Raw genomic sequence first — 24865 nt, 5'->3', positions numbered from 1 at the left:
CCTGAGACACCCATCAGTTACCACCTGTCACCCCGTAGCACTCCTACCCATCAGATCAGGCCCTAATCTGCCCCCTGTGGGCTTCTGATCACCTGGCCAAACCCTCACCCGCTCCACTGCAGTGACAGAATTTTTTTTTTCTGATCACTGCAAAAAAACACTGTACAATAACTGTGGCGCTGTAAAGATCAGTTTTGATTTTTTGTTTAACCACTTGCCAACCGCGCACTCATAAAGCGCGTCGGCAAAGTGGCAGCTGCAGGACCAGCGACGCACATCTGCGTCGCCGGCTGCAGGCTAATTAATCAGGAAACAGCCGCTTGCACGAGCGGCTGCTTCCTGTCAATTCACGTCGCGGGGGCTCCATGAATAGCCTGCGGGCCGCCGATCGCGGCTCGCAGGCTAAATGTAAACACAAGCGGAAATAATCCGCTTTGTTTACATTTGTACAACGCTGCTAACAGTAGCAGCGTTGTACTAGATCAGCGATCCCCGGCCAATCAGCGGCCGGGGATCGCTGTCACATGACAGGCATGAGCCTGTTAGAGGCTGCACAGGACAGATCCGTTCCTGTGCAGCCTCTGATCTCCGGGGCAGGGAGGGAGGAGAGGGAGAGGGGGAATTCTGCGGTGGAGGGGGCTTTGAGGTGCCCCACCCCCCGCCGCCAGCCACACGCAGGCAGGAGCGATCAGACCCCCCCCCCAGCACATCATCCCCCTAGTGGGGAAAAAAGGGGGGCGATCTGGTCGCTCTGCCTGGTATTTGATCTGTGCTGGGGGCTGTAGAGCCCACCCAGCACAGATCAGCGAAATCAGCGCTGGTCCTTAAGGGGGGGTAAAGGCTGAGTCCTGAAGTGGTTAATCAAAACTCAGTGACCACAGCTTTCTACTTCACAAGTACTCCTTTTTGCTAGGTAGGTGCTCTTTTTCCTGGGTAGTCTCAGAGGAATACCCCCTAAATTGATCAGTCCACCATGGCAAAAAAGAGGTATTCCGCTGAAGAGGCCGCCGAGATTCTGGCTCAGTGGGGTGAGTGCAATTGGGAAGCCTCATCCGACGAATCATCTGTGTCAGAATACGAAATGGTGAACAGCAGTGGCTCTCTGACTGATAGCAATGACGAGGTTGAGATCCCGGCTAGAGCCAGGCGTACCACACCACATGTCACTGGACCGCAGGATCAGACTCAAAGGCAGTAGAGTGGTACTAGCGCTGATCCGAGTTTTCTTGGTGAGGCATGCACCAGCAGCGTAGCATATCCTGGACCTAGCACCAGTACTACCGTAGACCCTGGAGAAGTGGCGAGCACCAGCATGGTAGTAGAAACTGGTTAGGTGGCACGTGCATTAGGACCTGAGTCGCAGCCACCAGCAAAACAGGCCCGTACTACCCATAGTCTTCCAGAGGTGCTGGCAAATCCCAATTGGCAATCCCCTGGTTCCGCCGCACCCGTACTGCCCCCTTTCACCGCCCAGTCTGGAGTCCAGGTGGAGACAGATGATCTAGGATTGGCCCTAGACTTTTTTCATCTGTTCTGCATCGTTGATCTCTGCGACTTAATTGTGGCTGAGACCAACCATTATGCCACACAATACGCAACCGCCAATCCGAGAAGCTACCATGCCCAGCCTTTTCGGTGGAAACCACTCCAAGTTACCAAACTTAACATTTTTTTGGGCCTTCTCCGTAGCATGAGTCTAGTCAAAAAGAATGCATTGCGGTCTTATTGGTCTACGCACCCAATACATCACATGCCCATGTTCTCTGCTGCCATGTCCAGGTCACGATTTGAGAACATCCTGCGCTTCCTGCACTTCAGTGCCAATACAACCTGTCATCTAAGAGGCCACCCTGCTTATGACCGGTTCCACAAAATTTGGCACCTCATAGACCACCTGTCATCAAAATTTGCAGATGCTTATACCCCTGAACAGTCATTTTGAGGCATTTGGTTTCTAGACTACTCCTCACGGTTTAGGGCCCCTAAAATGCCATGGCAGTATAGGAACCCCACAAGTGACCCCATTTTAAAAAGAAGACACCCCAAGGTATTCCGTTAGGTGTATGATGAGTTCATAGAAGATTTTATTTTTTGTTACAAGTCAGCAGAAAGTGAAATCCTAAAGGTACTCGTAGGACTTTGAACCCCTTAGCGCACCTAGGCGGCAAAAAAGTGTCACATGTGGTATAATGTGTTTTGGGGTGTATTTTTACATATACCCATACTGGGTGGGAGAAATATCTCTGTAAATGGACAATTGTGTGTAAAAAAAAAAAATCTAAAAATTCTCATTTACAGAGATATTTCTCCCACCCAGCATGGGTATGTATGTATAAAACTACACCCCAAAACACATTATACTATTTCTCCTGAGTATGGCGATACCACATGTGTGACACTTTTTTGCAGCCTAGGTGCGCTAAGGGGCCCAAAGTCCTATGAGCACCTTTAGGCTTTACAGGGGTGCTTACAATTTAGCACCCCCCAAAATGCCAGAACAGTAAAAACACCCCACCAATGACCCCGTTTTGTAAAGTAGGCACCCCAAAGTATTCAGAGAGGGGCATGGTGAGTCCGTGGCAGATTTCTTTTTTTTTTTTTTTTTATTGTCACAAGTTAGAAATGGAAACTTTTTTTTTTGTCACAAAATGTCATTTTCCACTAACTTGTGACAAAAAATAAAATCTTCTATGAACTCGCCATGCCTCTTAGTGAATACTTTGGGATGTCTTCTTTCCAAAATGGGGTCATTTAGGGGGTATTTATACTATCTTGGAATTCTAGCACCTCATAAAACATGACAGGTGCTCAGAAAAGTCAGAGATGCTTCAAACTGGGGAAATTCACTTTTTGCACCATAGTTTGTAAACGCTATAACTTTTACCCAAACAAAAACAAATCCAATAAGTGTCTATTGATCAAAGACATGTAGCACTAAAAATTTAGACAAAAATGTATATAGAAATTTTTTTTTATTTGAAAAGTGTCAGCACATAAAGTTAGAAAAATCATTTTTTTTTGTCAAAATTCATGTCTTTTTTGATGAATATAATGAAAACTAAAAATCACAGCAGCAATCAAATAGCACCAAAAGAAAGCTGTATTAGTGACAAGAAAAGGAGGTAAAATTCATTTAGATAGTGGGTTGTATGACCGAGCAATAAACCGTTAAACCTGCAGTGGCTGCAGTCCTTAAGTGGTTAATCAGAAACAACTGATCTGCATGCATGTCCAGGGTCTATGTCTACAAGTATTATGGCCCATACTCATGGGCTACTTTTTGTCCTGTCGCCAGCACACGGGAGCGTGTGCGCGACAGGTTCGGCGACAGCTCGTCGCCAGGTCCCTCCGCGTACACACGCGGAAGAGGGATTACTGAAGCGACGGAAGCTGTCGTCGACGTTCCTCCCCCTCGCCGGAAGCACCGTGGATTTTCTATTATGTTGCTGTCGCTAGTCCACATACTCACGCGGACTAGCGAAAGTTGCGGCGGCAACTGACGCCGGGCGATTGACCGCTCCAATCGCCTGGCGACAGCAGCGACGAGCGTCGGTTCGGGGTGCGCACCCGTGTTGCGCCTCATACTCACAGGCGACCTGTCGCCGCAACGCGCGCGCCACGTGTTGCGGCGACAATTGTAGCCCGTGAGTATGGGCCATTAGAGGCAAATGATCATCAGGACAGGGAGGACATTGTATTGTTTAAAAGGAAATGTCAGCCTCCATATCTCTCTCACTTCAGATGTGCTTTAACCCTCTGGGCGATACAATTATAGCGCCCAGGAGGTGGCGCAGCACTATTTTTTTAAATTTTTTATTTTTTAAATCCTGTAGCGAGCCCAGGGCTCGCTACATGATAGCCGCGGCGCAGCGGCATCCCCCCACCCACTCCGATCGCCTTCGGCGATCAGAGTAAGCAGGAAATCCCGTTCAGAACAGGATTTCCTGCTGGGCTACCCCGGTCGCCATGGCGACGGGGCAGGATGACGTCACCGACGTCATGGACGTCGTGACGTCGGAGGGAGTCCAGATCCACCCCTCAGCGCTGCCTGGCACTGATTGGCCAGGCTGCGCAAGGGGTCGGGGAGGGGGGGACTGCACGGCACGGCGAGCGGCGGCGGATCGGCAGCGAGCGGCGGCGATCAGAAGTTACACGCAGCTAGCAAAGTGCTAGCTGCGTGTAACAAAAAAAAATTATGCAAATCGGCCCACCAGGGCCTGAGAAATCCTCCTGCGCGATATACCCCGAGCTCAGCTCGGGATTATCGCTCAGGAGGTTAAAGGGAACCTGAAGTGACAGGTATACAAAGGCTGACATATTTATTTCCTTAACCTTCCTGGCGGTAAGCCCGAGCTGAGCTCGGGCTATGCCGCCGGAAGGCACCGCTCAGGCCCCGCTGGGCCGATTTGCATAATTTTTTTTTTTGCTGCACGCAGCTAGCACTTTGCTAGCTGCGTGCAGTGCGCGATCGCCGCCACTGCCCGCCGATCCGCCGCTATCCGTCGCGCCGCCCCCCCCCCCCCCCCCCAGACCCCGTGCGCTGCCTGGCCAATCAGTGCCAGGCAGCTCTATGGGGTGGATAGGAATCCCCTTTGACGTCACGACGTCACGCCCCGTCGCCATGGCGACGGGGGAAGCCCTCCAGGAGATCCCGTTCTTCGAGCGGCTATCATGTAGCGAGACTTTGTCTCGCTACATGAAAAAAAAAATAATAAAAAAAAAAAGATTTGCTGCCCCCTGCCGATTTTTTAGCAAACCGCCAGGAGGGTTAAACTATACCAGTTGCCTAGCAGTCCTGCTGATCATGTGCCTTTAAAACTTTTTATCATAGACCCTGAATGAGCTTGCAGATCAGATGTTTCTGACAAAAATCTGACAAGTTTAGCTTGCTTCAGGTGTGTGATTCAGACACTGCTAATGTCAGAATGATGTCAGACTGATCAGCAGGACAGCCAGGAAACTGGTATGTTTTAAAAGGAAACAAATATGGCAGCCTCCATATCCCTCTCATTTTAGGTTTCCTTTAAAGGGATACTGTAGGGGGGTCGGGGGAAAATGAGCTGAACTTACCCGGGGCTTCTAATGGTCCACCGCAGACATCCTGTGTTGGCGCAGCTGCTCACCGATGCTCCGGCCCCGCCTCCGGTTCACTTCTGGAATTTCTGACTTTAAAGTCAGAAAACCACTGCGCCTGCGTTGCCGTGTAATCGATCCCGCTGATGTCATCAAGAGCGCACAGCGCAGGCCCAGTATGGTCTGTGTCTGCGCAATACACTCCTTTAAGTACCAAGATGTTAACCAGTGTCTCTGTTAAACCAGGATCAGACTGCTGGCTTTTAACAGCCAGATGCCTGGGCTCGCTTGTCCCTGCACTAGCAGTTTAAAAAACAACACAGGAATAAGGGCTGTTTTCCACAGGCGACTGAACTGTGCGCTCAGCGAGCAGTTGCCAGGCAGCAGCAAGCAGTTGTGAGAGTTCAACAGTCTCTTCACTGCCTATCAACTGCTCGTGAAAAAGGGGCCTAAGTTGAAGAATGAGAAGAAATCTTCTCGCCAACTTGTCCTGAGAAAACCATTTACTCTTCATGGTTCTGCTCCAATGACCATTCCCCACTCCGGACAAGCACAGCTATTGGACAACTACTCAGACATCACACACAACTCAGCACTCTGCTGCCTCATGTAATGATTTGCTTCTGTTTGTCAAACAGACGTAGAAAATATGCATAAACTACTATTCACTATACATTGCAAGGATTTAAACACACAGAATCCCAAGCTTTACCTTATTTTCTCATGCACAGGGTAGCAGTTAAAGAGAACCTGAACTGAAAATAAAAAGTCAAAATAAACTTACACAAGTCATACTTACCTTCCATGCAGTCTGCTCAACAATCTCTTTCTCTTCTCCTGCGTCCTGTTTGTCCACTGGGATCGATGGAGTTCTCTGTCCTCCATTTTGAAAATGGCCATTACCCCATAACAGCTTCCTGGTCAGCATACTGTTAAACTGTAATATTGCCCACTTGAGCCATAGGGAAACATGGACATTACCTTGCACATTCAGTTGTAACTGACAGCAGCTGATATATAACTGACAGCAATTGGTATATTTCAGTTCTGACAAAATCTTGTCAGAACTGCAAGGGATCACTGTAAGAAGAAAATGATGAGCTTCTGAGAGGAACGGACGGTAAGGTAAGTATGTAATATTCATTTGCAGCTATGCCATGTGTTTATTTTAAATAATTTTACTCAGTTCAGGTTCCCCTTACCTTCCTGGCGGTAAGCCCGAGCTGAGCTCGGGCTATGCCGCGCAGGTAGATATCTCAGCCCCTGGTGGGGCGATTTGGCCCATTTAAAGTGCTGTACACGCAGCTAGCACTTTGCTAGCCGCACGTACAGCTTGATCGCCACCGCTCTGCGGCGATCGCCCGCACGCAGCGGCGGAAGAGGGCCCCCGCCAGAGCCCTGCGCTGCCTGGATCAATGAGTTCCGGGCAGCGCTATGGGCTGGATCGGAGGCGTCTGACGTCAGGACGTCGGCTGACGTCCATGACGTCATTCCTGAAAGACAGGAAACAAAGACCGAGAGCCGAATCTGGTGTAGTATGTTTAGCCAATGTGGAAAAAATATTTTGAATGAGAATATACTCACAAGTGTGGGTCACCACGCAGGCGACCACTGTAATAACAGGTGGGGAGAATTTTTACCTGACCCCACTCAGGCATAAAAAGTCGCTCTCTATAGTAAGAAGATGGGGATACACCCCTCCACCTGGGGTGGACAAGATATGTAGAGTTGAAAAATAGAGGCGCCAAAACAGGATAAGATAAATTAAAAACCGTTTAAAACGAGGGGGTGGGTGGATCCACTACCCTCATAAAAATGACCAGGCTAAATACAAGCCGTAATAATAAACAACTATTTATTGGTCTCCAAGTATAAAGCATTATACTTGGAGACCAATAAATAGTTGTTTATTATTACGGCTTGTATTTAGCCTGGTCATTTTTATGAGGGTAGTGGATCCACCCACCCCCTCGTTTTAAACGGTTTTTAATTTATCTTATCCTGTTTTGGCGCCTCTATTTTTCAACTCTACATGACGTCATTCCGATCGTCGCCATGGCGACAGGAGAAGCCAAACAGGGGAGCGCGTTATATACGCGTTCCCCTGTTTGCTATTGATGCCAGCGACGATCGCACTAGAGGGACACATGCGCCCTCTAGTGGTGTTTCATGTAGCTACCACTCTGGTAGCTTTACATAAAAACACAAAAAAAAAAAAAAGGATTTCTGCCTGTTTGGCAGAAAAATTAAACCGCCAGGGAGGTTAAGGCCCTTTCACACGAGTGAGCAGTTGATAGGCAGTGAAAAGACTGGTGAGTGGTGAACTCTCATACCTGTTTCTGCTGCCTGGCAACAACTCACTGCTGCCTGCTAACTGATCGCTGCTGCTTGGTAACTGCTCATTGAGCGCTTAGTTCAGCTGCCCATGTGAAAGGGCCCAAACTATAGTAATTATCACAGTGTATTCCTAATAGAAAAATGCTGTGAGTGTGTCAGTCTTCTTTAGGTCTTATTTCTACGAGCAGTTGAAAGGCACTCATTATTACCTCCCTTTTGTGCTCACCTACAGAGATCCTCAATTTCAGGGGTCACTCAACCTCACCAGGGGAAAACCATGAACCTCTAGGTACCACTGACTCTAATCTTGCTGTCTTAATGTGGTTGTGTTTTCCACAACCTCCCCTCGGCAATCTCCAAACCCCACAGTGATACAACAAGTCATGAAGCCACCACCCCCTCAATCATCAATAGACTAGGAGGTGTTAGCGACTGTAGAGCTTCCCCTCTGGCCATGAAGGGAAGTGGTGATTAGCCTGACCATCATTCTCCCTCCCAGGAGTAACAGTGGAAAACTTCTCCAGATGACAATGGAAGCCAAGCTAGAAGCCTCAGCAGTCAGCATGACATCATCACTGAGTATAATGGCATCATCAGCATGAGTATAATGGGGTGGGGGTACCAGGGGCTTGTTATGGGTGTGAAGCGTCCCTGTGATCTCACCACTGGGAGACTTGGGCGCAGGATACAGCCGGTATATGGCTTATCCTACAGCTGCACAAGTTCCCGGTGGCGTTAAATACGATTCCCCCTCCAGGTCCACGTGGCTAGTAGGGAATGATGCAATTCGGCCTCCAGCTATTGCTAGAGGCTGAATTACAGTGTTTTAAAAGTAACTTTAGCTCCGTTTTTTGATGACGCCCAAGTTACTCACTGTGCGCCGATATAGCCGTAACTTCTATTATGGTGGCGCCAGCTGTGCTCAAATCTCCTGCGCTGTTATTACAGTGCTCGGGTGAGAAGGTTATGATGGCCACACTTGTTTTATGACCCTTGCAAGATGGGCCCCAGGCTGTGAGGGTCACCAGGGGTTGGCAAGGAAAGGGGTGTGACCATTGGGGGCCCATCAAGTTTTCCTGGTGATTTGTAGTTACGCCACTGGGGGGTACTCCTGTCAGGTTGTGACGGCAAATGGGGGAGGCGAGAAAACAAAATGTGTAGATGGGATTTAATATACCACAAGAGAAATTCAGCAACTGAGTGAGCAGAATAAGAAAAGCCGTTGCCAAATAGCTCACAATAAATACAGTGGGGCCTTGTTGGAAACTTGTGCCTGGCCAGAATGTTTTGGCAATTTGCATAACCCATTAAGAAAAACTCAATTAGTCACTGGCATAAATGTATACAATGCGTAGTCTCAGCTTCCTGCGAGCGCTGACCAGTCGCTCCTTTCCCCGCTAACCTTCTGGGAATCCCGTAAAGCTCAGTTAAATGCCTATAATTCATGCTGCAGGATACAATTAGACTTACAAATTTCAAGCGGTCACAAATTAGATGTGTGAAAATATGCTCTCCAAATATAGCACCGCGAGCCGGAGAAACGCGCTAATCAGCGGTGTCTGCGTAGTGTAAACTGATTCCCTAAATGTTATTGCAGTCAGTAAAAACTAATCATGTCATACAGAATGTGTTTTACTAAATGACTGTGATTATTACTTTAAGCTACCACTGGGATAGCCGGGTAATTGGCTGCAGCTGGTTGCGTTTTATTATACTTATCCTACAGCTGAAATGCTTCGGAGCACAATACATACATAAGCGTTCGCGTAAACTTGTATTGTGCATTGTGTTTTGTTTAGTTGTTTTCAGGTTTGGCGCAAAACGTTGTAAAAATAAATCCAATGGAATGAATATTTCAATCTAAGAAGACATTGGGGGTCATTCACAATTACCATTGTTATTTCTGAAAGTGATTTGCTTGTTGCGATTTTTGGGGTATTTTTTCCTTGTGAATTTTATATGCAAGGGTTTTTTTTTAATATTTTCTGTGATTTTTTTTTTTTTACGCTAAAACACGATTTTTTGAAACACCAATCGCAGATTGCACAGGGAAAAATACAGACTTGTCCTATGAATTTTAAATGCAGAAAAATCACAAAACACCTATGAACACATGAAACATTGGGATGCCATTGAAATAGATATGCAGAAAACTGCTAAACACACATGAAATCTAATAAGACTAAAGGTGGCCACACACCATTCAATTTTTTAAATATCTGTTCAATTTAAGAATTGCAATCAATTTTTCTGAGTGATTGTAACATTTCAAAAATATGACCAATGTACCACACACACCTATGTTCAATTTTTTCCCCAATTATGATAAAAATGATTGGAAACTCTGAGAAAATTGCTATGGTGTGTATATTTATAAATTAACAATCCAACACACACCGTACAATCTTTAGTAGAAATTGAAGAGAAATATCTGGCATTCCGGATCGATTTAAATTGAAGAAAACGGGAAATCCGATCGGATTTTTCAGTCGAATGAAAAAAAAGCTTTCGATTTTTTCGAGAGATACGATCGTTTTTATCAAATTGCTGTAAAATCGGATCATTTTATTGTATCGTGTGTGGCCACCTTTAGTCGTGTTTTAGGACATATTCACATGAGGGACCATTTTGTAAATCACATTTTTAAAAATCCGATTGCTATTTTTATTTTGCCACATTTATAAAAGGGCTACTACAGTGGCCATGAGAGTTTTGATTTCCACACTTTCTATAAAATAAATTAATAATTTGGAGAGCCATTCGCTTGATTTGCGTTTCAGTTCTCCAGCCATGACCAATTCTTTCTGTTACAAAAAGTTGTGATATGCAGCCCATGCACTTTAATTACAGCCAGGTATCGCTACACTTTAAAGTGGCAATCTGTGGCAAAGGTGCTTTTCTGCATTTGGTGTTCTTCACTACTTGATTGTTAATTTCTGGCATTTAAAAAGGAACCTGCAAATCTAGCATACACTTGGCTGACATGGAAACCTTTACAAATAAAGGTGGCCACACACGATACAATAAAATGATCCGATTTTATGCCGATTCGATAAAAACGAACGGCTCTCCCGAAAAAATCGAAAGCTTTTTTTTTTTTTATTCGACTGAAAAATCCGATCGGATTTCCCGGTTTTTTCGATTTTTATCTATTCGGAATGCCAGATATTTTTCTTCAATTTTTCTAAAGATTGTATGGTGTGTGTTAGATTGTCAATTTATTAATTTACACACCCAAGCAATTTTCTCAGAGTTTCCAATCATTTTTATCATAATTGGGGAAAAATTGAACATAGGTGTGTAGTACATTGGTCATATTTTTTGAAATGTTACAATCAGTCAGAAAAATGTATTGCATTTCTTAAATTGAACAGATATTTAAAAAAATGTATGGTGTGTGACCACCTTTAGTCTCAAAAGTACCATTATTTCTTCATAAATAAAGACACTGGGACAGATTTATCAAGAGTGTCTGAGAAAAAATATTGGTAGGTTTTTAGAAATCAATGCAGAACTGTCTCAGGCATCTTAAGAAATCATTAGATAGTGCAGATTCCTTCTAAAACTGTTGTAAAATAGGAGGAGGTAGGAGGAATCTCTCAGACAGTGCAGTGTGTGAGGGGAATTGCTGTTGATGAGGTAACCAACACACCTTCTGTATTGATAGCACCAGGCTCTGAGGAGGAATTCAGCAGGGGGGAGGAGCACATCACAAATCATGTCTAGCCTGCACTCTGCAATCATGTCTCGCCAGCAGTTCTACATCTGTAGAACTGCTATCAAGCACTTCTTAATCTGCGCCAGTTTAGGGATGGATTTGCACTTTTCTTAACTGTAGTGCAGCTCTAGAAATCCACGCTAAATTGCCACTATTACCTAGGATTTAAGAAGGTTCTTATTATCATGCAGAACTGTTCTCCCTACTTATTAGAACAGATTAAGAAGAAAAAACTGTCGGTAATGCGTTGATAAATCACCCCCACTTTTCTGGTGCTTAGGTTACCGGTAATCCTCTTTTTTATAAATAGGCCTAAAATGTGATATTGCACATTATAACACAGCGCAAATCACGTCTGATGTGTCAGAATATCAGACATTGCACTGGGTCAGAGGGCCTAATTTATTAAAGCCACAACGAGCAGAGAAACCTAGACCCTTATTCAATTCCCCTTTTCTCCTGTTTTTTTTCTAGAAAATAAGTTTTCATCTTCTGTTTAACCACTTGAAGACCAGAGGTTTATACCCCACTACTGACCAGGCCACTTTTTACAATGCAACACTCTGCAACTTTAATGGTTTATTGCTCGGTCATACAACTTAGCACCCGAATGTATTTTACCACCTTTTCTTCTCACAAACAGAGTTTTTTGGTTTTCTTGGTAGTACAGTGGGATGCAAATGTTTGGGCAACCTTGTTAATTGTCATGATTTTCCTGTATAATTCGTTGGTTGTTACAATATAAAATGTAAGTTAAATATATCATATAGGAGACACACACAGTGATATTTGAGAAGTGAAATGAAGTTTATTGCATTTACAGAAAGTGCGCAATAATTGTTTAAATAAAATTAGGCAGGTGCATAAATTTGGGCACTGTTGTCATTGTATTGATTCCAAAACCTTTAGAACGAATTATTGGAACTCAAATTGGCTTGGTATGCTCAATGACCCCTGACCTACATACACAGGTGAATCCAGTTATGAGAAAGAGTATTTAAGGGGGTCAATTGTAAGTTTCCCTCCTCTTTTGATTTTCTCTGAAGAGTAGCAGCATGGGGGTCTCAAAACAACTCTCAAATGACCTGAAGACGAAGATTGTTCACCATCATGGTTTTGGGGAAGGATACAGAAAGCCGTCTCAGAAATTTCAGCTGTCTGTTTCCACGGTTAGGAACATATTGAGGTGATGGAAGACCACAGGCTCAGTTCAAGTTAAGGCTTGAAGTGGCAGACCAAGAAAAATCTCGGATAGACAGAAGCGACAAATGGTGAGAACAGTCAGAGTCAACCCACAGATCAGCACAAAAGACCTACAACATCATCTTACTGCAGATGGAGTCACTGTGCATCGTTCAACCATTCGGCGCACTTTATACAAGGAGATGCTGTATGTGAGAGTGATGCAGAGGAAGCCTTTTCTCTGCCCACAGCACAAACCATGCTATGCTAAAGCACATTTGGACAAGCCAGCTTCATTTTGAAATAAGGTGCCGTGGACTGATGAGACTAAAATTGAGTTATTTGGGCATAACAAACGGTGTTATGAGTGGAGGAAACAGAACACAACATTCCAAGAAAAACACCTGCTGCCTACAGTAAAATATGGTGGTGGTTCCATCATGCTGTGGGGATGTGTGGCCAGTGCAGGGACTGGGAATCTTGTCAAAGTTGAGGGACACATGGATTCCACTCAGTATCAGCAGATTCTGGAGACCAATGTCCAGGAATCAGTTACAAAGCTGAAGCTGCGCCAGGGCTTGATCTTTCAACAAGACAACGACCCTAAACACTGCTCAAAATTCACTAAGGCACTTATGCAGAGGAACACGTACAACGTTCTGGAATGGCCGTCTCAGTCCCCAGACCTGAATATAATTGAAAATCTGTGGTGTGAGTTAGAGAGCTGTCCATGCTCGGAAGCCATCAAACCTGAATGAACTAGAGATGTTTTGTAAAGAGGAATGGTCCAAAATACCTTCAACCAGAATCCAGACTTTCATTGGAACCTACAGGAAGCGTTTAGAACAGTGGTCCTCAAACTAAGGCCCGCGGGCCAATTGCGGCCACCTAAAGCTTTTTTACCGGCCCCCCACACTCAAAATGTATTACTTATAGATGCGGTCTGCTTAATATTTAAATATTGGTGGCCCACATATAGAATAGCAGTTCTGGCACCAACCTTCCACATGGATGCCAGAAAGCAGTCATTCGCTGGCTTCTGGGTTGTGCTGCAGGCTTTTGTAGGCCACTGGGTGACGTTATGGCTCACATATGACTTTCTATGTTAGGGTCACAATATCTGCACTGTTTTGGTGGAATAATAGCTGCACATGCTACGTTGGAGGGCATACTACTTGCACATGCTGTAGTAGAGTGCATACTATCTGCACATGCTGTGGTACAGTGCATACTATCTGCACATGCTGTGGTAGAGTGCATGCTATCTGCACATGTTGTATGTCCTCCTCCCTTCCCCCCCTAAATTGGCCCTACACTACGTAAAAATATATGCCTATGGCAGGGATCAGATTGTGAGCCCATCAGAGGGATAGTTAGGGACAAGACAATATCATCTGTGCAGGCAGCGCTGTGCAAGATGTCAGCGCTATATAAATATTTATCTAATAAATACAATATACAGCCTGCCAGCGCTAATCAGCCGCTGGCAGGCTGATCGCTGTGGACGTTTATTTACAAAGACAAGAGCTTGTTGCTCGTGCGAGCTCCCATCTAATCTTGCACCCTGCGAGACCACGCCATATGGTGTGACTGTGGAACAACGGAGCCACTCTGCAGCTTCCAATCTGCATTAGACGGTCGCAGAGTGGTTAAAATAACTTTTCATCTCTCTGAAGTTGAAAAAGTACCAATAAGGCCTGGTGCACACCAGAGGAGTTTTTCTGAGCGTTTTGAGTTTTTTAAACCTCCTGCTAATGTTATCCTATGTGTCTATGCACACTGGAGCGATGAGGTTTTGTAAAAAAATAAAAACATAGCATTACATTGGGAAGAGCTTAGTGTATGAAAAGTACTGCCAACATTATTCTGAGTATTTTCTTGGTAGCTGGTAGCATAAAATGCATTTTAGTAATAAAGTGTGAAACTATCACCTAGGAGAAAATATCACTTAGTGTAGGTTCACAGTAGGACGTTGCAATGCTGGGTTACAAAGTCTCATAACGCAGCTTACCGCACTGCAATAAGAAATCTATGCAGGTTTCACAGTGTGGCTTTAGCATTGCATTGTAACGTGTAGCGTTATGGTAACCTACTGCTGCAGACAGTGCGTTACCTCTAAACGCACACGTTGCCAGGTACTGGAAAGCATACTTTCCATTTTCTGTTTGCCCACAGTAGGCGGCATTAAAGAAAGAGGGGACTTGTGGGACGTGACGTCTGCGCTCCAAAGCCTTGGACGCATGGAAGAGGATGTGAGTTATTTCTGGTGCTGCCCCCAAACTATCACTGCCTGAGGAACCTGCCTCACTCCACCTCATGGGCGGACCGGGGCAGGACAGGAATGGATGGTGCTGGCAGGACTGGCTAATGAAGGGAATGACAAGTGACAGGAGTAAACTGACAGGCCTGATTGGACTGGACTACACACCTATTATTTTGTTTTTTGTTTTTTTTTCATCTGAATGAAGCAAATTTTACATAAGACTATCATGGCTGCTGTTTAGACTTTAGTCTTAAAATATTCAGCCCCCAAACTGAAAATAAAAATATGAGACTCCAGGATTGTTAATATTTACCATTCGTACTACTACTAATACAATTAATTATCTAAGAAGTTTATTTTAATTTAAAGCAAACTTGATTTCAAAATAAAGAAGAAATCCATCATTTAGGTCACTGTTAGAAAGCGAGGATTTCTGTACATCTCTGCAATTAAATTAGTTGAATCGTTTGGTTGATGTGGTAGTTTAAAATTAGCTATGTTTCTTACGATGATTTTTGGCAATTTTAAAGCAAAGGAGAGCGTTATGAAAAATTATTTTTTGAAAACGCCAGACCAGGGGTAAAGACAGATTTTCAACTGGAAGAAAGCGATATTTGCAGCACTTTATTTTCGGTTGTCATAATCAAAATTTTTATTAAGTCAAAGTCATACAAATACAACAATCTATAAAGGGCTTGATTCACAAAGCTGTGATAACCTACTTAGCACGTCTAAAGTCTTTAGACGTGCTAACCAGGGTGCTAAGTAGGTTAGCACCGGATTTCTCAATCAGATCGCAAAGTTTTACGCGCGCAAAGTTTTATGCGCGCTAAGTCCCATAGGCTTTAATGGGCACTTCGCGCGTGCAGTGCGCACGTAAAGTTTTATGCGCATAAAGTTTTACGCGCATAAACTTTTGCGCACGAAAAGCTGGTTTAGACGTGCTAAGGGGGTTTTCACAGGCGTGCTAACAGTTAGCACTGCTTTGTGAATCAAGCCCAAAGAGTGCTATCATATGATATCTATGTGAGGATCCCAAAAGGTATTCTGCCCAACAACATTATTCAAAGCAATAATGTGATTGTATGTATCATGGAAAGGCGCTTTCAAATGTGAAATAGAAGAGAGAAAACTGAAAAATTAATTTTGTAATTTTTTTCATTTACAAAAATGAATGTTGAAGACAAACCTGTTTCAGTAGGAAGGGGATCTCATGCAGATCAGTCTACTACAGAGCTTGAACTTATTCTTTGAGAAGAAGGCTTGGCTGTGAAGAGGGAAGCTAATTCAAAAATGTCTGGTATGGAGTTTAAGATTTTGATTTCAGTCGCTTGTTGAGTCAAGGCCTTCTTTGCATCCACACACTTTTGAGTGTTAACATTTTTAAACATGAACTATTTCCAGAACAAATACAGGAGCAGAATGGCAAACAGCCATCTGGATTTCTGCAGAAGACTTGTGTGACAAATCAATCTCCAGGCATGAAATAGTTCTGAATAAAAGTGAATGCTTAAAGTTAATAAAGGTTATATTTTTTACAGTAATATTTGTATTATTGTATTTTTATACATTCTCGTCAATCCCTTTTTTTCTTTTAATGAAGTCTTGTCAAAAAAGACACATTGTTAGGTGTGCTTTCTATCAGACTAGGTTTGTCAAAGCTGCTGCCAGTCACTCAATTAGTGTAGGTGTAGTAAAAAGTGCTCCTGCTCTGTGCAACAAATTACTTGTCCAAAGTCCAATCCTAAAATTTCATAGCTGGCTACAAATTGAAATACATTTTTTTGTTATTATCATTAATGTGGAAAAAGACTTGTGAAGCTCCCCACTTTTTCTCAACAGTGGGGTTCCATTTTGTTAGCCATACCATTATGACATCTAAGAACACAATGAAGCTTTCAAATCTTTGCTTTTTCTCAGTTTTCGGTGTATTATCACATCACTGCAACAATAGGAAGCTGAGCTGCACTTGTGAGAATGAGGCTGAGCAAACTGAGAAGAGCTCTTGACTAACTAATTAATATGACAGCTGAACTGTTTTTCTCAGTATATATATATATAGCCAGTTTGGTCACCTCCTCAAAGGGCTCCATGACCCTGCATGCATTTCGCATCAGTGTCTAGTTGTTGGGCCACAACATCCCCATCCTCCCAGATTGTGTCCTTGTACTGTAATTATACAGGTACTGGGTGACGGCTTTCTCCTGGTCTAGCAGGCGAGAGAACATCAGCAGGGTGGAATTCCAGCAAGTCGGGCTATCGCAAATCAGGCGTCTCACTGGCAAGTGGTTTCTACGCTGAATGTCCGCAAAGCGTGCCAAGCGTGTAAGAGCACCTGAAATGCCCACACAACTTCCTGGCCTGCTTCAGGACGTCCTCTAAGCCTGGGTACTTGGACACAAATCTTTGCACGACCAGATTCAGCACATGTGCCATGCATGGTACGTGTGTCAGCTTTCCCAAATTCGACGTAGAAATGAGATTGCTGCCGTTGTCACACACCACGTTGCCGATCTCAAGCTTGTGCGGGGTCAGCCATTGCTCCACCTGTTTGTTAAGAGCTGCTCCATTGTGACTCTCCGCTTTCAGGCAAGACATGTCTAACACTGCGTGATACCGTCGTACCTGGCATGCAGCATAGGCCCTGGGGTGCGAGGGCTGTGTAGCTGGAGAGGAGATAGCGGCACCAGCCGAGGAGGAGGAGGATGACGTCAGCGAAGAGGTGGTAGCAGGCGGAGAGGAGGTGGCTGGAGGCCTGCCTGCAAGCCGTGGAGGTGTGACAAGTCGGTCCGCTGCGCAGCCACGTACTCCCTGCTTGCTGCCATCGGTCACCAGGTTGACCCAATGGGCTGTGTATGTAATGTAGCGGCCCTGCCCGTGCTTGGCAGACCAGGCATCCGTGGTCAGGTGGACCCTTGACCCAACGCTCTTCGCAATAGATGACACCACTTGCCTCTCAACTGCATGGTACAGTTTGGGTATGGCCTTTTGTGAAAAATAATTGCGGCCTGGTATCTTCCACTGCGGTGTACCAATGGGGATGCTAGGTATATGCAGTGAGCTGGGTTCACTCAACACAACAGGTAGTTATTTGCAGTGGGGTGGGTTCACTGAACAGTAAAGGTAGTTAGATACAGTGAGGTGGGTTCACTGAACAGTAAAGGTACTTAGATGCAGTGAGGTGGGTTCACTGAACACAACAGGTAGTTAGATGCAGTGAGCTGGGTTCACTGAACAGTAAAGGTACTTAGATGCAGTGAGGTGGGTTCACTCAACACAACAGGTAGTTAGATGCAGTAAGGTGGGTTCACTGAACAGTAAAGGTACTTAGATGCAGTGAGGTGGGTTCACTCAACACAACAGGTAGTTAGATGCAGTGAGCTGGGTTCACTGAACAGTAAAGGTACTTAGATGCAGTGAGCTGGGTTCACTCAACACAACAGGTAGTTGGATGCAGTGAGGTGGGTTCACTGAACAGTAAAGGTACTTAGATGCAGTGAGGTGGGTTCACTCAACACAGCAGGTATTTGGATGCAGTGAGCTGGGTTCACTGAACAGTAAAGGTACTTAGATGCAGTGAGGTGGGTTCACTCAACACAACAGGTAGTTAGATGCAGTGAGGTGGGTTCACTGAACAGTAAAGGTACTTAGATGCAGTGAGGTGGGTTCACTCAACACAACAGGTAGTTAGATGCAGTGAAGTGGGTTCACTGAACAGTAAAGGTACTTAGATGCAGTGAGGTGGGTTCACTCAACACAACAGGTAGTTAGATGCAGTGAGCTGGGTTCACTGAACAGTAAAGGTACTTAGATGCAGTGAGGTGGGTTCACTCAACACAACAGGTAGTTAGATGCAGTGAGGTGGGTTCACTGAACAGTAAAGGTACTTAGATGCAGTGAGGTGGGTTCACTCAACACAACAGGTAGTTGGATGCAGTGAGGTGGGTTCACTGAACAGTAAAGGTACTTAGATGCAGTGAGGTGGGTTCACTCAACACAACAGGTAGTTGGATGCAGTGAGCTGTGTTCACTGAACAGTAAAGGTACTTAGATGCAGTGAGGTGGGTTCACTCAACACAACAGGTAGTTAGATGCAGTGAGCTGGGTTCACTGAACAGTAAAGGTACTTAGATGCAGTGAGGTGGGTTCACTGAACACAACAGGTAGTTAGATGCAGTGAGCTGGGTTTACTGAACAGTAAAGGTACTTAGATGCAGTGAGGTGGGTTCACTCAACACAACAGGTAGTTAGATGCAGTGAGCTGGGTTCACTGAACAGTAAAGGCACTTAGATGCAGTGAGGTGGGTTCACTCAACACAACAGGTAGTTGGATGCAGTGAGCTGGGTTCACTGAACAGTAAAGGTACTTAGATGCAGTGAGATGGGTTCACTCAACACAACAGGTAGTTAGATGCAGTGAGCTGGGTTCACTGAACAGTAAAGGTACTTAGATGCAGTGAGGTGGGTTCACTCAACACAACAGGTAGTTAGATGCAGTGAGGTGGGTTCACTCAACACAACAGGTAGTTGGATGCAGTGAGCTGGGTTCACTGAACAGTAAAGGTACTTAGATGCAGTGAGGTGGGTTCACTCAACACAACAGGTAGTTAGATGCAGTGAGCTGGGTTCACTGAACAGTAAAGGTACTTAGATGCAGTGAGGTGGGTTCACTCAACACAACAGGTAGTTAGATGCAGTGAGGTGGGTTCACTGAACAGTAAAGGTACTTAGATGCAGTGAGGTGGGTTCACTCAACACAACAGGTAGTTGGATGCAGTGAGGTGGGTTCACTGAACAGTAAAGGTACTTAGATGCAGTGAGGTGGGTTCACTCAACACAACAGGTAGTTGGATGCAGTGAGCTGGGTTCACTGAACAGTAAAGGTACTTAGATGCAGTGAGGTGGGTTCACTCAACACAACAGGTAGTTAGATGCAGTGAGCTGGGTTCACTGAACAGTAAAGGTACTTAGATGCAGTGAGGTGGGTTCACTGAACACAACAGGTAGTTAGATGCAGTGAGCTGGGTTTACTGAACAGTAAAGGTACTTAGATGCAGTGAGGTGGGTTCACTCAACACAACAGGTAGTTAGATGCAGTGAGCTGGGTTCACTGAACAGTAAAGGTACTTAGATGCAGTGAGGTGGGTTCACTCAACACAACAGGTAGTTGGATGCAGTGAGCTGGGTTCACTGAACAGTAAAGGTACTTAGATGCAGTGAGGTGGGTTCACTCAACACAACAGGTAGTTAGATGCAGTGAGGTGGGTTCACTCAACACAACAGGTAGTTGGATGCAGTGAGCTGGGTTCACTGAACAGTAAAGGTACTTAGATGCAGTGAGGTGGGTTCACTGAACAGTAAAGGTACTTAGATGCAGTGAGGTGGGTTCACTCAACACAACAGGTAGTTGGAAGCAGTGAGCTGGGTTCACTGAACAGTAAAGGTACTTAGATGCAGTGAGGTGGGTTCACTCAACACAAAGCTAGGTATATGCAGTGATGAGGTGGGTTAAGTAAACACAACAGGTACTGGATATATGCAGTACTGGGTAGTACAATGTGCAGCTCCCTGTCACACACACAGGTAGTCACTGAATGTGCTGGGCTGCTGGCAGTGGCACACACACTATCAATTAGCAAGGCTGTGCCTGCAACAAAAGTGTCAGTTTGACACACAGAAAAAAAAAAGTACAGGATGAGCTCTGAAAAGAGCTGTTGAGGGGTGCTATAAAAGCAATAATAATCAGCCAGGAGCAAGCTAAGCAGCCAAGAACCTAACTAATCTGTCCCTAGAAGAACAAGTCTGCAGCAGCTGTCCCTAGTCTGTCTCTAGCAGGCACACGAGTGAGGCTAATGGCCGCCGCAGCCTGCCTTATATAAGGGGGGGGGGGGGCTCCAGGGCTTAGTGTAGCCTGAATGGCTACAATGTGCCTGCTGACTGTGATGCAGAGGGTCAAAGTTGACCCTTATAGTGCATTATGGGGCGAATCGAACTTCCGCAAAAGTTCGCCTGGTGCAGGCGAACGCGAACCACCAAAGTTCACCTGGAACCGTTCGCAGGCGAACCATTCGCGACATCTTTAGTTGGGGACTGGACACTGTACACAAGATTCTGCTGCTCACTGAATAGGGACTGTATACAAATCTTTGTCTACAAAACTGTGTAGGATTCTTTCTCAGTGGCTGAGCAGACTCAGTCATTACAACAATCGTGCAGAAAATAAAAAGCTTTTTCTCTGCTGCCCTTAGTGATGAGTCTCTCAGGACTGAAAATAAACTTCTCTACCTACGGGGTAATCTGCGGTTTCTGGGTCCCTCTGCGGCTGCATCCCTTGCCGGGTCTATTGTTACGCCCCTGCTTGTGTCAAAAGGAGGTAGGATAACTGTATGGGCAGTAAGGAGTTGGGAGACATACTGTATTTTTATTTATTGGGCCATATTAAAATCACGTTATCTACTAGGTTTCTCCTAGGAGGTAATATTTTGTCTTCTGTTTAAAATAACTTTTTTAGCACTCTGCAATTGAAAAAGTGCTAAACGTCGGTGAAAAATTACAGAAAAGTCCCTTTTATATGGAACTCAGGCAATCTGAAGTCTCAACTAACAGGTATGCCTGAGGGGATAATGGGGACTGTGCTTTATGGGTTTTTTTGTGGCCATAATATACTCACTGAGCCTCCAGCGACTTCTTCTAGCCTTCCTGCAGCTCCTAGCGGCTTTCCGGCATCTGTGCATGGCTCCCAGAGTGTCCCATGACCTGACGGACTCGGTAAGCATTTTATCTTGCATGGGAGGGGTCTGTGCTTTTTCTGGCAGTTGCACATCTATGCGGCATCAGCCGATCCCCGCCAGTGCTGAATACTAAGGACTTTGCTGTACTGTCAACATTATTCTGAGTATTTTCTTACTTGCTGGTGGCTTAAAGGGCATTTTATTGATATGGTGCAAAAATATCACCTAGGAGAAAACATGATTTGAATGTATGTATGTTGAACCAGGCTGTAATATATATCTCCATGACAGGCAGATAATAAACCTCTAATTAAGGCATATAGTCCCTCACCCCCTGATCAGCAGATATGTGCAAGTGTGCGATTGCAATGCATTTGTGATTTGCTCAATTGTACGAAAAATGCAGACTGTGATCAAGAGAAAAAAGATCGCACTAACGGAAACATTTGCCATAGTTTACACTACTGATTCTGTACCTAGTGTTTTGCAAATCAGATTGAGAGATCAAGAAATGATTGATATTTACCATATCATTTGTTCATATTGTTTGATCCACAATCAGCCTGCAGATGATTATCTCTTTACAACTGGCAGTCATGAAAAAAAAAGACAGCACCACCTGTTATTATCTATATAACCACGTCCTCTAACAATGTGATAGGCTAAAAAGTTTTGGTTTTTTTATAGATACAGTATATATATATATATATATATATATATATATATATATATATATATATATATATATATATATATATATATATATATATGCACAGAGAGAGATACTAGTTGTTGGGTAGTTGGAAAACAGCTGTTATTTCCTACAATACAATGAGATTCACAGACAGGAAACATCAGGATCTAGGTCCTGACATCACACTATGGGAGGAGTTTTACCACAATATCAGCCATACAGCCGTCCCTGATAATCTATTCGAATAAAGGTAAAGACTTCTCCTGGCAAAGGGGGCATCAGCTACTGATTGGGATGAAGTTCAATCCTTGGTTACAGTTCCTCTTTAACCTTTGATAGGAAAATAGCCTGATTATTTATAAGTGCTCCTATTTTCTCTACAGCCCATGTAATGCATAGATGCACAGCACTAGCTGTAATCACCACAGCAGTGTTAGCCATGCTGATCATATTTCTTATAATTTGGCTTGTCTGAAATCATTGTTGTAGTTCTGACTGCGCACATCTTGGCGCTCAGTGGTCAGATGCAATTTATATAATAAATTGGTATGCTGAGAACTTTTCCAGAATGGGTTACTGCCAGCTAGGACAGAGTCCAGGCATTCATACACATAGATTTTCTTCCATTTGCATGATGCACATTTTGGAATTAATGCACACATTCATTTGGAAATATGTACGCAGATTGAGGCCGTCTTGTGAACAAACACTAATGGAGAGATGTTGATTGCCTGTATGCTTAGGATGTGTATTTAGGATTTTATGGCTGTCCATCTGTGTGTGAATTTGTTTTCCTCGCAAGTGGTAGCCATAACTGCAGTTATGACTTTGTGTGATTTATTTTACAACCAGCTTCCTGTTAGGGCTGTCTCATGGCAAGCCATTTTAAAGCGCATTTCAGAGATTCCCATACCTCCCAAGAAAGCGTGCGGTGTCCTAAAGTCCCTCTTCTAGGGTGCAGCAAGGCCTGTGGATGAAGCAGAAGAGGCTCAATAAACTGTGGGAACAAAGGCATGTGCATAGTGCAAAGATTGTTCCCAAGGAAGGAGGAGGGATTTGATGAATTGGGTGGGGTCATTTTGCAAGCTCCCTCACATTTGCAGCTTCCATTATACGGAACAGGTCCCATACCACTGAGGGACAGGTACCATTTACAGCCAGATTCCTTTGAAAGGCAGATAAACAGTGAAAGGCTGATACTTCTTATAGGCAAATTCCACTGGCAGGCAGATATATTTAAAAGGCAGATAACATTGAAAGGCAGAAATCTCTTTGTTCCCTGTATTCACATTTCTTTGTGCCACAATCTTTTTATGCTTTGCCACTCTGTACCGTCTTTTATTCTTTCCTCTGTGTACCCCTCTGTCATGAGCCCCCTCCATCATGTCCCCATGGGTGTCTCTCACAGATTGCAGGTGGCCACTTTTTGCAGCAAAGTACTGAAGACCAGCCATCAAATAACATTGAAAGTAATGTTTATTTAAAGGACCTCTATTGCTACAGTAAGTACATTTCTCCCAAAGAAAAATGAACTATAAATTACTTTTCTCCTATGTTGCTGTCACTTACAGTTGTTAGTTGAAAGCTGACAGATCTGACAGATTTTGGGCTACTCCACCTCCTCGTGGGAGATTCTCCGTTTTACATTTACCTCTATTCTTTACAAAAGGACTCCCTGCAAAGGATCTTTGCAAAAAGGTATTGGACAGCTTCCCCAGTTGTTTGCACACTATTTTGCCAGTTGGACTGAACAACTGCAGTTCAGTAAATTCTGTTGTAAATAAATAACTGAGAATCCCCCATGAGGAGATGGACTGGTGCAAAGGATCTGAGCATTTTCACTCTGGGAGAAATGTACATTTATATGTATGTATTCTAAATCTTACAATTTTCAGAATAGCTGTCCTTTAAAATCAATGTTCTCTATCTAACGGTGCCCATACAAAGTATAATTTTTCATTTTTTTTCGATTAGATAATTTAGTTCAATTATTCCGAATATAAAGGTTTTTTTCAACATGTCTGATCTGATTTTTATAGAAAAAACAATGGATAATCGTTTGTTTTTCTTGATAAAAAAAAAAGATTCTTTTCAACTTTCATTCGATTTGATCGTTTTGGTTGAAAAAAAAAACAGGAAAATCGAACATTTCTATTGTACCGTGTATGGGTACCATAAAAGTGAAGCCGCAGCACACATAAGCAGAATATCCAGCAAAATCTATCTAACTAAAAACAAGGTTAAAATATAACAGTAACATTTATCTATCTATCTATCTATCTATCTATCTATCTATCTATCTATCTATCTATCTATCTATCTATCTATCTATGGTAGCAGGAAAATAGGGCGCCGGCTGCTAGTACATGAAAAGGACGCCGCCATAGACTCTAATGCATTTATCGTTAATACAGCAAAAAAAGGGCCCCCGATAAATATTGTTAAAAACATTAGAACAGTTTTGTAAGTATGTTATCATTTTGGAAGCTTGTAAAGTTATAATTTTTGTCATATTAATTCGGTTGTTTGTACAGATTTTACGTTATCAGAGATATTATCGTAATTATATGTGTAAAAGGGTGTTTCTGCAGTGGGAGTGGTTAGGGTTAGGCGCCACCAGGGGAGTGGTTAGTTTTAGGCACCACCAGGTAGCGTGACAGGAAAAAATGGCACACAGGGCCAATGCACCCTTCTGGCGCGCCATACAGAACAACGGTAAATCACTATTTATATGTGTAAATATATATATATATATATATATATATATATATATATATATATATATGTATATGTGTGTGTGTGTGTGTGTGTATATATATATATATAAGCAAAGGGATGAGCAGCACAAACCGATTTTTATGCAATAC

Source organism: Hyperolius riggenbachi, chromosome 7, assembly GCF_040937935.1.
Source record: "Hyperolius riggenbachi isolate aHypRig1 chromosome 7, aHypRig1.pri, whole genome shotgun sequence".
Classification (NCBI taxonomy): Eukaryota; Metazoa; Chordata; class Amphibia; order Anura; family Hyperoliidae; genus Hyperolius; species Hyperolius riggenbachi.
Note: the sequence above shows the minus strand (reverse complement) of the source record.